The 14,470-nt window shown below is 41.0% G+C and overlaps 1 long non-coding RNA gene and 1 other non-coding gene across 2 annotated transcripts in view; one reads left to right on the top strand and one right to left on the bottom strand.

Moving 5' to 3' along the window:
- The first annotated feature begins 2,312 nt into the window (after window positions 1–2,312).
- The window catches only part of LOC136147929 (uncharacterized), a 72,441-nt gene continuing 60,283 nt past the window's right edge, over window positions 2,313–14,470 (top strand). The window contains exons 1-2 of the long non-coding RNA XR_010659415.1: window positions 2,313–2,393; window positions 5,279–5,494. This is a non-coding gene — a long non-coding RNA (uncharacterized lncRNA). The remainder of the gene's footprint in view (window positions 2,394–5,278; window positions 5,495–14,470) is intronic.
- TRNAC-ACA (transfer RNA cysteine (anticodon ACA)) lies at window positions 10,966–11,037 on the bottom strand. The gene has a single exon. It is a non-coding gene; the product is annotated as a tRNA-Cys (tRNA).

Raw genomic sequence — 14,470 nt, 5'->3', positions numbered from 1 at the left:
AATTTAATTGGAATGCGATCCACTACAAAATTTGAATGCCTATCATTATTTAATGTTGAAAAGCTGCATACCTATGAAGCATCTACATGTGGTCAAACATTTCAGATAGGGTCAGATCTCTCTTTTCCACCCTAGTGAGTGAACAGAATGAAGGAACATAGTGAAGGAGCAGAGAAATGTAAATACAAAGTGGTAAATAATGTCAATTAGTTAATTCTACAGGCTTCCCTGGTGGCTCAGAAGTAAAGAATCTGCCTGCAGTGCAGGAGACATGAGTCCCTGGGTTGAAAGATCCCCTGGAGGGGGGCATGGCCACCCACTCCAGTATTCTTGCCTGGAGGATCTCAGGGATGGAGGAGCCTGGTGGGCTGCAGTCCATGGGGTCACAAAGAGTCAGACACAACTGAGCGACTAAGCAGCAGCAGCAACAGTTAATTCTACACGTGTGCGTATTGATTATATGTATGCTATTTTTGAATTTAGGAACTTCTAAAGTCTTGAAAATTCATTGCCAAACAGATGACAATGTGGTGCTAAGGAGACATCCTAGGACAGGTTCAGCAATGTTCTATTCCATGCTGATCTTGCCTTTCCCACATAGCTCCATCCCTCATATTCAATTCTGGGAATTGCTGACTGCCTTCTCAAAAGGATACAACAAAATAGCTTTTTCTCAAACCTTCTGTGATTGAAGTATTATATTAAAATTTTCAATCCCCCCAATTCTTCTCTGCAGAACATGAAATGAGGAAGGGAAACAGGCTTAAAAAACAGACCAGTCAGTGGTATCCATCATTGCCTTTCTCCATGAGACCAGAGTGGCACTTGCAGTTATAATTCTTTATCTGTGGCTCCAAATCCAAATAGCTCTGAAAAACCAAAGTGTTTTCATGGCTGATTTGGCAGCAGTACCTGACCAAACTCATGTGGTCATAAAACCTGACCTCAGCTGACTGAAGTCTATTTATAACCTGCATTTCACTTGGTGTGAATAGTCACACGCTTTTCTGCAGAAATATTCATGTGTTTGACATTGTTTGGAGTGTTACCTAATATTCTGAATATGTACTTTATTGCTTTCTTAATGTTTAATTTTTTTTTAATTTTGAGACTTTTGTATGTTGTATGAAAGAATACATTTTATATACTCTTCACCTAATTTCCCCCAATGGTCACGTTTGTAACTGGAGTAAAACATCACAACCAGGAGACTGACTTTGATATAATCCATGGACTTTATTGGGCTTCCCAGGTGGCTTTGGGTGTAAAGAATCTGCCTGCCAATGCAGGAGATGCAAGAGACACGAGTTTGACCCCTAAGTGGAGAAGATCCCCTGGAGTAGGAAATGGTACCTCACTGCATTATTCTTGCTTGGAAAATTCCATGGACAGAGGAGCTTGGCAGGCTACAGTCCATGGGGCTGCAAAGAATCAGACACGACTGAGCGACTGAGCACATATGGGCTTTATATGGATTTCTTCAGTTTTGCATATATTCCCTTTAGTTCCTTGTGATTCTATCATGTATAGATTTGTGTGGCTACCACCACGGTCAGATGCAACACAGCTCATCCTAAGGATCTCTCGCACTACCCTATTATAGACACAGACACCTCCTTCACCAGCCCTCTCCCTAGTCCTTGGCAACCATTTGTATGTTTTCCACCTCTACAAGTTTGTCATTGCTAAAATGCTAAATAAATAGAATTGTACATTATGTGGTCTTTGATGATTGGCTTTGTTCACTCAGCATAATTCCTTTGGAGATCCACACAAGTTGTTTCATGCTTTCTAATATCTGAAAAATTCTAAACTGCAAAACACATAGAGCTCAAAGGTTTTAGATAGGAGGCCGTGGGGCCGCACTGAGGGTCTGCTGCTGCAGTTAGACCCCTGCCTGCTCTTTGACCCATTGATGAGTTGGGCTGGCAGGACCCCAGGGGCTGCGTTCTCATCAGTGAGTGGAGTCTGGAAACAGTTTGAAACAGACATGTCTGGTGTTCGGTTTGAATGCAGCGCCTGCCGCCCATGGGACGTTTGCCTCCTGTCACAGCCTAATTATCCAGTGTTCACAGTGTCTGCCTCACTTGCCTTTGCCTGGGTTTCTCATTCTCATTGCATTTCCCTTCTAGGTCTGAATTTTAACCCTACTTTGCAACCCACTTTCCTGAGTTTTGTCTCTATCAGCCCCTTTCTCCCGGACTGCACCTGGCTTCCTATATCACTTACATGACCCTGCTCAGCGTGCAGATCTGTGACTCAGGGCTCAGGTTTCAGCCCTGGCCTGTCTCAGGCCTGTGCTGTGTTCGCTCTGACTCTCAGATTCTGAGAGTTGGATACAGGGTCCTCCGTGGAGGGAGAGCTTCTCGGTGCGGATTCTCATCATCATTCGAGTGAGTTTTGATGTCAATCAAATTAAGTGTTGAAAGGAGAGTTACTGTTTATATTCTAAAGCAAAAGTTGCCCCATTTAGGCCAATATACAGTTCAAAAGATGGTTTGGTAAATTCTATAGTGGAAATTGTCACTAAATAAAATAAGATAATGTTCTGTTCTTGACAACTGACTTAAACACATCTCTGAGGGCTGTGTGTGTGTGTGAGAGAGAGAGAGAGAGAGGGAGAGAGAGAGAGAGACAGTCTAAAATGGCTAATGATATCTAGAGAAGAGGAAACATGGTAGAATGGCCCAGAAAGGGGGACTTGATCACATTTGTTCTTGGATCCCACTTTTCTTTCGAGCCTGCCACAGTGGAAGACATCAAAATAGTCCATGTTATGATGTCATTGTCTCAGTCAACCGTAGTTAATTTATGTCTTCCTTTTGGAGAAAGCTAAACTCAAGAAGTCATTGTAGGATCATCAAAATTTTATTTCTAGTCCTACAACTGTTATAAAAACACACCTTCAGGTTAAAAGTGAAAAGTTCATATCTAATAATTCATAGAATTTGTTCATGTGAAACAATTATTTGGGAAATTTTCAGATGCTTGGATGTTTTGCGTTTCCACCTGGTGTCTGCCATCGTGCAGAACAGCCTAGAGTTATTCTGTGATACTTTTGGTTAGCACTGACTGGTCAAAATTTTGCTTTGAGAATATCAATAGGGTCCACTAATTTCCTGAAGAAATCAATTAGGAATGGAGAAAGAAGGAAAAAAGGTAATATCTAATTCTGACTTACTTTCTCAGCAAAAATGTTGTTAGTCCTCTTCCCAAAAAGAACAAGCAACATGGATTTGCAAACTAAGAAAGAAAATAAGGGAAAATTAAAAACATATAGGGTAATTTGAGCAATCTTTTAAACATTTGTACAAAACCAATGGAAAACTGAATAATAAAGTTCTTTATTTTTTTAGGGTGGATGGAAGAAAGGAGAAAAAAGAATAAGCCAGGTTTTCCCTCTTTAAAAATGCTTTCCTTAAGTCTTTTTGTCTCAATGCTCTACTCCCTCCCAAGTTTTTGACAACTGAAAGTTGTCTCATTCTCCTTCAAAGTCTTCCAGAATAGAATTGCAATGAGTTCCTGTCAGTAATTTTTACTTTCAGTTAAAACCATTTCCTTATGCAAGTGCATTAGCACTGAAGAAAGAGCCATATTGTTAGGCCTTCACTTTTGTTTTTATGTCCAAACTACTTCCTGAGGAATACTTTTCATTTACTTTGCAAATCGTCCACAGTTGGAAGAGTCATAAAGTATATAAAAGGAAAAGTACATAAGGCAGTACATGTGAGTGGCTCGTTACTCACGTTGGAATAGTAAGGCTGAGGTAAATGAATGTGGAAAATAAAGGCTGAAATGTTTCTATTTTTAGCCTAAATTATGGACATAAATGTTTATTGTGGTTATCATTAGTTTATATTTAAATCACTACATAAAGGAGACCTTAGAAGTTTATCGCTATTGGAAGCTCAGAACAGTGGCTGGCACAGTGATGTTGAATAATAAATACTTACTGACTAAATGCCTGCATGTATGAAGATTTCTGTATTTATTCTTTCTCAGTCCTTTAAAAAAATATATCATATGACAGTCCTAGAACCTTGAGGAAAGCAAGTATTAATTTTTGAGTTTGGAACTGAATGTTTATTTATTTTGATAACGGTTTGGGAATGCTTTGCTTGTGGAATGTTAGTTGCACACAATAAAACAGCCTACGTTTCATCCCTACAAAAGTAAAGATTTTTTGCTATCTAGTTTAATTATCTAATTAGAATTTAGTAAGTTATGCAGAGGCTGCCCTTTGGGGCTCATTAAATCAGCAAGGTTGAGTGTTGCAAGTGAAGGAAACACATTTTTGAGTGCAGCAGGCTGTTGCCGAAAAGTCCTTTGGTTACTACAGTTCTGCTCGAAAGGAGAGTGCGGCCTTGGGCCAGAGGGCAGTCTGGTACCCGGGGCGGAGGAGGAGATGCGGTGCTGGGCGAGGAGGGGCAGGCGGCAAGGATCCGCTTACAGCCAGCAGGGGCTAGGACGCTGCGACCCCGCGGCCAAGACAGCGTGGTTCTGAGTGTTGATGTGCAGGGTCAAACAAGCTTAATCTTTGAAGCCGGCTGACCCCAGCTTCACCAAAGAAACAGGCTGAATCACAACAGCCTCTGGATTGAAATCCCAGCTCTAATGGCACAGGAGCTTTCCCTGTTGATGCTGCCGCAGCGTTTGCTCCTAATGCTGGGAATTCAAGCGTTTAAGTCTCCAGGGCCTTCGGTTGAAATACTACCAGCTCACAATAGTTTAAAAAAAAAATCGAACACACAAAGCCGCCATCCCTTTACATTTCATTTGGCCAGCCAGGGGATCATAGTCTTCTGAAAAAAGAATACACAGCCTATCTTTTATAAATTGAGACTTCTGCTATTTTTTTCTGTATTTTAAACTTGTGTTGATTGCCATGCCATGCGTTCATTTCTTAACCAGAAAACAAGAGATATTTTTCACTTGATATGAAAATGCCTAAGTCTTGATAACATCACAATGTTACTTCATTATAACAGGCCAGTTCTTCCATGCTGAGTTATACTTACTATCCACAAAACCACTAGTTGTCAACATATCTTGTTCCAAATGGTTGTATTTTTTTTAAAAGTCCAGAAGACATTTGTCATTTTGAAGCTCCTGCCTATATAATAGGTAGCTGCATGAAGGTTCTTTTCATCAGTTGGAAAGGTTTTTACTGAAAGGAAATCCATTTCCATGTGAATGTATTGGGGTTTGCAGCCCCACACTGCTGCCTGCCTCCTTGATTTTGGCTCTACTCACAGTTCTTTTTATTGGTTTTTGGCAGGTTGCTGAGGGCATATGTTTTGGACTTTTCTTGCCTGATTTGTGAGATTCTGCTGACATCCAGGAAAGTGCTGCAAAAAAACCTGTTGCTCATATCCAAGCTTATGTGTTTCGTGGCAGAGCCACGAGCACTGAGCTCAAGTTTCTTGACAACAAGTCTTATTTATGGAGAAACAAACATAGGCGGTATTTTGTGGGACCATGCTGTTCTCTTTCTGTGAGTAACATTTGGCATTTCTACGCAAGAGGGCAAATAGGTTTTTAAACATCTCATATTCAAGGGTGTTATGGAGGAAGGGATGCTGTGCTGACGGTGATGGTGATGATAGCTGCCATTTACTGAGCAAGACACCAAACACCAAGCAATTTGCATCCAGTCATCATCACAAAACTGCAAGGGGAATGCTGCTGTGCCCATTTTGAAGATGAAGAAACTGAGGTTAAGCAGCATTCCCAGAATCTTATGGAGTGTTGAAGCCAGAAGCTTTGGCCTTCCTGTCTCTAAAATTTATGTTTTTTTTTCCCTAAAGAAACCTGAGAGACAAATACTGCTTTTGATTTTTTAATAAAGAAAATCTTGTCCTGAAATTGCAATTCTATTTTGACAGTGATTAGACATGTATCATAGGAGTTAGTGCCATGAGGATGCTAAGTTACAACTAAGATACAGTCCTGTTCCTTAGAGACTCATAGACTAGACCAGTGATTACTGAGTGCTGGTGATTTCACCCCTCCAGGGAACATTTCTGAAGGTCTGGAGCTGTTTTTGATTGGCATGGTGGGTGAACATGTTTGGAGCTAGGTTTAGAATAGGTTGGGGCTTCCCCTTCCCTGGTGGCTCAAACAATGAAGAATCTGCATGCAATGCAGGAAGATGCCCGGGAGAAGGGAATCACTACCCACTCCAGTATTCTTGTCTTGTGAAACCCATGGACAGGAGCCTGGAGGGCTGCAGTCCATGGGGTTGCAAAGAGTTGGACATGGTTGAGCGACTAACACTTTCACTTTTGAAGTAGGTTGAGGCTAGGCATGCTGCTAAACATTCTACAATGATCAGACAAATCCCACAACTAAGAATTATCTGGCCCAAATTTGTTAATAGTGGTGCTGTTGAAATACTGTGGCCTAGAAGAAGAAAAACACTGAAAACATGGTGGGATTTATGTTGTGCTTTAATGATGGTGTGGTAGATTGTATTATTTGTCCAAAATATTTGCTGACACTCTCTGTTGGGACCTTCCATGTGGGAGAATTATAACTCTTCTCTCATTAATACCAGGCACAGCCATTTGACTTGCCTTGACCAGTGAAATATGGGGAGAAACTTAAACAGCCATCCCTTTTTTCGCTCTGTCCTAAGACTGTCAAGTTCCAGGCAGAGCTCCTTTATCCGGAAGCTTAAATAAAGATAGGCTTCCTTGGTGGCTCAGATGGTAAAGAAAAGTGAAAGTGAAAGTCCTGTCTGACTCTTTGCAACCCCATAGATTATACAATCCTAGGAATTCTCTGAAATTCTCCAGGCCAGAATACTGGAGTGGGTAGCCTTTCTCTTCTCCAGAGTATCTTCCTAACCTAACGATCAAACCCAGGTCTCTTACTTTGCAGGTGGATTCTTTACCAGCTGAGCTATAATGGAAGCCCAAGAATACTGGAGTGGGTATCTTGTCCCTTCTCCAGAGGATCTTCCTGACCCAGGAATTGAACCAGGGTCTCCTGCCCTGCAGGCGGATTCTTTACCAACTGAGCTATGAGGGAAGCCCAGATGGTAAAGAATTTGCCTGCAATGCAGGAGACCTGGGTTCGATCCCTGGGTTGGGAAGATCCCCTGGAGAATGGAACAGCAACCCACTCCAGTTGCCTGGAGAATTCCATGGACAGAAGATCCTGGCACGCTACAGTCCATGGAATCACAAAGAGTCAGACATGACTGAGCGACTAACACTTACTTAAATAAAGACAGCATGGAGTAAGATGCAGTGTCCTCCAAAGACTGAAGTCATAAGCAAGACCTAAACCCTTGTGGAAAGCTAGTGAGGTTTTGAGATTGTTACTGTAGCATAATTTTGTCCTTTCTGGCTAATACAGATGTAGTTATTATTTCAACAAATGACAATGAGTGGGGTTGTGGTAGGAGAATAACCTAGAAGAAAAGACTGGAGCCAAGGTATGCTAGATGACAAAGGGTAGGTTTTAATTTTATGCATGGGAAGTTTAGTAAGAGTGAGAAAGGAAATTAATTTTGAGATCAGAGGGAAAGGTCATTCAGAAAGGGACACGTACAGGGGGCAGGAAATCAGTTTGACTATCATAACAGTTGAGAAGCAAGAGTCTGAATATGGGCAGGGTTCATGTAAATGAAAAGTTAGAGGATTATGAAGAGTGATTGAGAAAGAAAAAAATTAAAGGGCATGAAAATGTATTTATCATGGACAATGAGAAGATGATTTAAAGATGATATCAAGATTTTGAGAGAGTATCTTGGAAATAGGTATCACACAAGAACACCTTTTGAGATGAATAGGATAAATTCCTACCAGAGCTTATTTAACTTGGGATGGGCTTGTCTAGTGGGAGCAGTTCACAGGCAGTTGGCAGTGAGGATCTGGACAGCAGGAATCCTGGTGTGATTTACATATCTGGGCATCATCCTTGTATAAGGATGCAATTCGGACAATATTGTCTAGGGATAGTGGCTAGAACTGAAAGAGGAACTTAGGGAAAAGGGAGTAGGGGGTTGGGAAAAATAAACCTGATGGGAGGAATGTCAGATATCTAAGTAGAAAATGCTGCCACGGCTGGCTGGTAAGGAGCTGTGTGAGGTGCTTGCAGAGGTAAGAGTGTAAGGAGGCAAATTAGTGCATACTCCGGTGTAGGTTCCCATGCCCTCCTCCAGGGAATCTTCCCAACCCAGGGACCGGACCTGTGTCTCAATCTCCTGCGTTGGCAGGCGGGTTCTTTACCGCTAGTGCCACCTGGGAAGCCCAATTAACTGCAAATAAGTGGTCAGATGCCTATGCTATTATTCTGAAGCAGTTACGTTTTGGAGAAAAAAAAATAGTACACAGTTATAAGGCCAGGAATTTATAAGCACTCATAATGAATGTTTGAAGTTTGTAAAATGTGTAAGTTTTACGTTTTCTTCAGTGTAAGAATGAAAACTAGAAATAACAATAGCACTTACTTGAAAAAAAAATTCTTGACTTATATTGGAAATTTATAATTTTAAACTTTAATTGCTATGTCTTTGTTGTACCTACCAGTTTGTTTAAGTATTGGTTATATTTTTAAGTAAAAATATTCTTCATTTGATTATGACACCTTAATCTTCCTTCTCAGTTTTCATGTTTAAGGGCAAACTAACTAGCAGATGTTCATAGCCATAACTGAAGGGCTGAACTTTTTTAACATGCCCTTCTCCACTCCCTCCAGAGTTCGCAGGCAATGCATCCTTTAGTTTTGACATTTTGCTGGATGGATAAAATAGGTTGGTGTTATGCTAAATTTCTTAGGAATGGGTTTATCTATTTCTTTTCCTCTGGCTTCACACTTCAGTATGTTAGGGTCCTGGGACATCATGGCAGAGAAATCTCACCCAATGGTCCACCACCAACCTGCTGGTGACTGCAGGAATTACAGACAGAGAGCTTGAGAGAAGTCACAGGGATGGATGAGATTGCCCAGGGAGCAAAAGCGTGAAGCAAGCTGCTGAGAAGATCGAACCTGCCTTCTTCGGAAAGCAGCACTAACCTGAGTGATTTCATCCAGAATAATAAATAACCATTTCCTTTCATTTCTCAGCCTAATCATTCTGTCACTTGGTGTTTACTGTAAATAAAAGTTTAGGGCCTTTCTCAGATATAGAGAGTTTAGTACATAGTTCTCTCTCAGGCACTTATCAAGTAATTAAGGCTAGTTCTTTGGGGATTCTGTAGTTTACACCAGAGAAGGTGGTTTGAAATTCCATTTTCTGTGCTAAAGCTATCTTATCATCATCATCACCATCATCATCAGTGAAGCACCCTCTGTCATCACACAGTGAATTGGAATTATGGAGTTAAGTTTGGGAGCCTCGTGTTTCCAAGTCTTCGAGATATAACCTTTATCAGGAGCCCAGCATCCTCACGTGCCCACTGCACAACCCATATTTCACTTCATGTTTCTGATCTTTCTTTTCCAACCCTTTGAAAGTTTTGATTTTATTGGTTAATTAACTGGGATAGATTACTGGGAGATGGCATCTCAATGGGCTTTATTCCAGGGTTGCATTTTCCTGTTAATACAGACCTTCTGGAGATATGGGCTTCCCTGGTGGCTCAGATGATAAACAGTCTGCCTGCAATACAGGAGGGCAACCCACTCCAGTATTCTTGCCTGAAGAGCCCCCATGGACAGAGGAGCCTGGTGGGCTACAGTCCATGGGGTTGCAAAGAGTCGGACAAGACTGAGCAACTAACACTCTTCTGGAGCTATAAAGCCTTAACCCATATAGCTGTCATTAACAAAACAATGTTCAGGAAAACAGAGGAGGTATTTTTTTGAGAAGCCTTTAGATCTCCTTTTAATTACACTACTTTAGTGATCAGTGACTTTGCTTCTCCACTCTGTATGTGTAAAGAATAGCTGAATACCATTTTGATGTGGGTTGAGCAGAGAGAAAGCCAGACCCTGTGATTAACATTCTTGCATATTAATTATTGATTAGGAGTAATCAGATGATTTAGCTTTAAGCAGATTCAAAATGTTCCATTATAGTTCACAGTAGACTAGCATTGAAAAATGTATATTACCATATGTGAAACAGATCACCAGTCCAAGTTCGATGCATGAAACAGGGCACTCAGGGCTGGTGCACTGGGGCAACCCAGAGGGATGGGATGGGGAGGGAGGTGGGACAGGGGTTCAGGATGGGGACACATGTATACCCGTGGCTGATTCATGTCAATGTATGGCAAAAACCACCACAATATTGTAAAGTAATTAGCCTCCAATTAAAATAAATTAATTAATTTTTTTAAAAAAGCCTTTCAGAAGACAGCAAATAATTCACAAGTCTCAATGAAGATGGACAAGGAGAAGCATCAGGGCAGGTCTTGGTGAGGAGAGTGGAATCTCTAACTTTGCGATTTGCTTAGTTGTCACTGCTCTGCTTCTCTGCCCTGGCAGCACAGTAGGGACCATACGGCAAGTTTGTGGGTGGTGGTGGAGGGATATACCACTCTTGTGCTTAAATTAAACCAGGGAAAACTAAGGGAGATGAGGAAGAGAAAAGTGAAGGGGCTTTGGTTCAGATATCAAATGGGTGTGCCCCTCCTGAAACCATTCAAGAATTGCTCTTAGGCTAGGAAGTAGCTGGAGCTAAGGCCTAGGAAATGGGCTGTGGTGAAAACATCCAATACGGCGGCTGGATGCAGGAGCCCTGAGTGACTCCGTGTCTGGCTGCTTCATTATTGGAGGAGATCTGCTCTTTGCTGATGCTTTGAGACCTCCTGAGTTTCCCCCACGAGCATGCATCCTTGCAATACCCAAGCCCTGAGTATCTTTGGATATCTAACGGACTAGAAGTGAAGTCGTTCAGTCGTGTCCGACTCTTTGCGACCCCATGGACTGTAGCTTACCAGGATCCTCAGTCCATGGGATTTTCCAGGCAAGAATTCTGGAGTGGGTTGCCATTTCCTTCTCCAGGGGATCTTCCCAACCCAGGGATCGAACCCGGGTCTCCTGCATTGTAGGCAGACGCTTTACCATCTGAGCTACCAGGGAAGCCCCAATGGACTAGAAGAGGAGCTCAAATCTCCATATTTTGGAAGCCAGAAAGGACAGAGAGAAGTGTAGACTCCTACTATCCACAGATGAAAAAAGAGTACTGAATAGGTTAACTTACCCAAATTCTCACAGAAAGGAAGGAGAGTTTGAGCAATGTAGTCTTTAACGTCACAGTTGGGGCTTTCCACAGTTAATCTGTTTTGTTATAATTGCAGATAATAGCAGTGCCGTAGATACTAAAATGCAGCTAGAGATTCTCCTGCTGTGCCTCCTCTGTTCTTGGCTGTGTGTGTGTTCTGGGTCCCTCTGGTGGTGGCTGGGGTGGACTGGGCCAGGATGTTGCACCACAGGGTTCCCAGGGAGGTCCTAAGTGTGCAGATGAGCTGGCTGAGTGAGGTGTTTGCTTGTGATGCTAACGGCACTCAGGTTGAGAGATCGGTGTCATGGTCTAGGAATAAAGCAAAGCTGTCTGAGGAAAACTGAAATAATCCAAAGAGAACTTTCTCAGACTCCACGACCCATCTGACCATGAAGAGCATCTGTACTGTCATAGGCTTCCTCCCCACCTCTTCCATAGATACACTTCTGTGCCCACAATTAAAAGTAATTTCTCTACTTTTTTACGAGATCCCATCAACTATCTACCAAAGGACATCACTGCTATCATTCTTTCTTCTCACTGTTATCAAGTTTTTACTGTCTTCTGATTCCTAGCAGCAATCACACTTTCTATTATTGCCCACATCTCTAAAAATAATCTCCCCTTGACTTCACTTCTTATTTTAGCTACTGCCCCTTTGTAGCAAGCATTTTAAATTCCCTTTTTCCTATTCCTTTTTCAACCCACTCCAATTTGACTTTCCCAGACTGAAACTGCTCTTGTCAAGGTCATTAACATCTTCGTGGTGCTAATGCCCAGGATGGAGTCTCATTTTAACCTGTCAGGAGCAGTTGATACAGTTGACCACACTCATCTGTCTGAAACATCTTCTTCACTTGGCTTCTGAGGCACCATACCCTCCTAGTAGTTTTTCTAACATACTAGACTCTCCTTTCCTGCTTTTTAGCTTTTTTCTCTTATCCTTGACCTCCCACAATCAGAGAGCCCTAGAGTTCAATCTTGATCCTCTTCTCTATCTATGCTTACTTCCTTGATGCTCTAACTTAGGCTCATGACTTAAAATGCCACCTACTTTCCAAAGACTTTTGCATTTATATGTGACATCCATCTCTCTTATATTAAACTTTCTACTTGAAATCTCCATGTGAACTTCGAATAGACATCTACACCTTTGTGTATCCAAAAACTGAACTTTTGATCTTTCTCCTAAAAGCTGTTCTACCTTCACCTTTTCCCCAGTCTAATTCAGTCCATGGCAGCTTCATCCTTCAAGGTACTCAGGCTGAAACCCTATTTAGTCTAAACCCCTCTCTTGTTCATTTCACATCTAAACATGCAAGATGTATTGTTTGCCCTACCTTCTTGCCCCCTATATTGCCATAATGCTGATGTAACTGAATCATTACTCACCTGGACGATTGCAATAGACTTTTAAGTGGTATCTCAGCTCCTATATTTTTCCTCTAGAATCTGTCCTTCACAAGGCAGCTAGAGAAATCCTTTAGAAATATAAGTCAGATCATGTTGCTCCCCTGCTCAAAACCCTCCAGTGGATTCCCAATTTAATTAAAGGAAAACCTAAAGTCTTTACCTGCACCATTACCTTCATAGCTTATTTCCTGCCACCCCTCCTTGTCTTATTCCCTTCTAGGCAAACCATCCTTAGGGCTTTTGCACTGGAACAGTTTTTTCCCCCATGTATCCCTGTGGCTATCTCCTTCACTCCTTCAAGATTTATTCAAACGCCACTTTCTGATTGAGCTCCCAACGTCCTGACGACACCACTGAACAGTGTCGCTGCTTTCGCCTTATTCTCAGTACACTTAACCCCTTTACACTGTTCTATTCCTTCTTTTCTTTCCATAGAATTTATCAACTCTCAGTTTACCTTATAATTTGCTCATTTATGATATCTGTTGTTTACTGTTTGTCCCTTTCTAGAACTTTAGCCCCACACAGGACTCAGATTATTGTCTGTTTGGTTCACTGATGCTTGAAATTCTTAGAAAAGTTTCTTGGCATATAGTAGATGATCAAATATGTTAAGTTAATAAATGCATAAGCAATTCCTTTCCTAAGGACAAGGGCTACCATTAGGTCAGAAGCTGGGAAAATTAGAAAGTGGAGGAGGGAAAGTGAAAAACAGGATGAGGACCAAGACAGACCTAAACTGGAAGGCTTTGTCTTGCATTGTAGAGGTGGGTTTGACTGATGAAAGTTACCATGCAGGACTGAAAACCCAATTTCTTCACCATTCTCCATGGGCTGTGACTTCCAGAATCTCTACTACTTAATTTTCTTCTTTGCATATACTTCAGTTTGTTGGAATCTCTTTTAAACATATGATGCCCAAAATGAAACAGTATTTCAGATACACTCAAACCAGCATCCCATTAATATTATCTTGTCTGAACCTATACGTTCAGCAATGTAGTTAAAGAGATCTTTAATTTCCCAGGTTTGAATGACACATGACTCAGAATGAGCCTGCGGTCAACCAAACCCACAAGTTACTTTTGTTTATTCTTTCACACAAAACATACTTCAACAAAATCTGCTTAACTTTATTCTTTTAAACTATGTGTATGGCTTTCATATTTTTTTCTATTAAATTTCTCTTTTCAGTTTAGAGTCATTATCCTAACCTATCAAGATCATAATTCAATATCTTAGTGAACAGTCCCAACTTTTCATCTTTGGAAATCTGACAGTTAAAAAAAATTTTTTTTAAGGTGTTGATAAAATGTCCTGGACAGAGTTCTTGGGAAAACCTATGCCAAACTATTAGAAACCTTTATTTCCATAATAACAGGATCTATTTAGTATTCCGGATATATAGGTTTAAGCCAGCTATTTCTTAATCTTACCCACAAAATTGTTACTAAATAATTTTTCAGATGTTTTGCTGAAAGTCAAATGTACTGTGCCTATAAGATTCTGTTGATTTTCCAGTCTAGCATTTTGACCAAAAGAGAAAATGAGACCACTTTGGCATAGTTTTGTTAGATAAGCCCATGTAGGTTCTTGGGGAGCTCTTTATATGAGCTCGCAAGCCGTCTTTGATTAATTCTGTCTTGCAGTCAGGTTTGCTATCTCCAATTTGAAGATTTGATCATCTCCATCACAGTGACATTTTACCTCTGTTTATTTTGTGACTTATATGTGGAAAGAAATGTTCATATACTTCTTCCAGATGAGTGGTCCTTGTCATTTAAATTTGAATATGTTCTTTTCTATGAATGCATATATGAAATCTTATCATACAAATTTTAGTGTCATCTTTCTTTTGCTAGTTTACTTGACTCTTTT

This window comes from Muntiacus reevesi, chromosome 16 (genome assembly GCF_963930625.1).
Source record: "Muntiacus reevesi chromosome 16, mMunRee1.1, whole genome shotgun sequence".
NCBI classification, from domain to species: Eukaryota; Metazoa; Chordata; class Mammalia; order Artiodactyla; family Cervidae; genus Muntiacus; species Muntiacus reevesi.
Note: the sequence above shows the minus strand (reverse complement) of the source record. Positions and strands in the feature narration are given on the sequence as shown.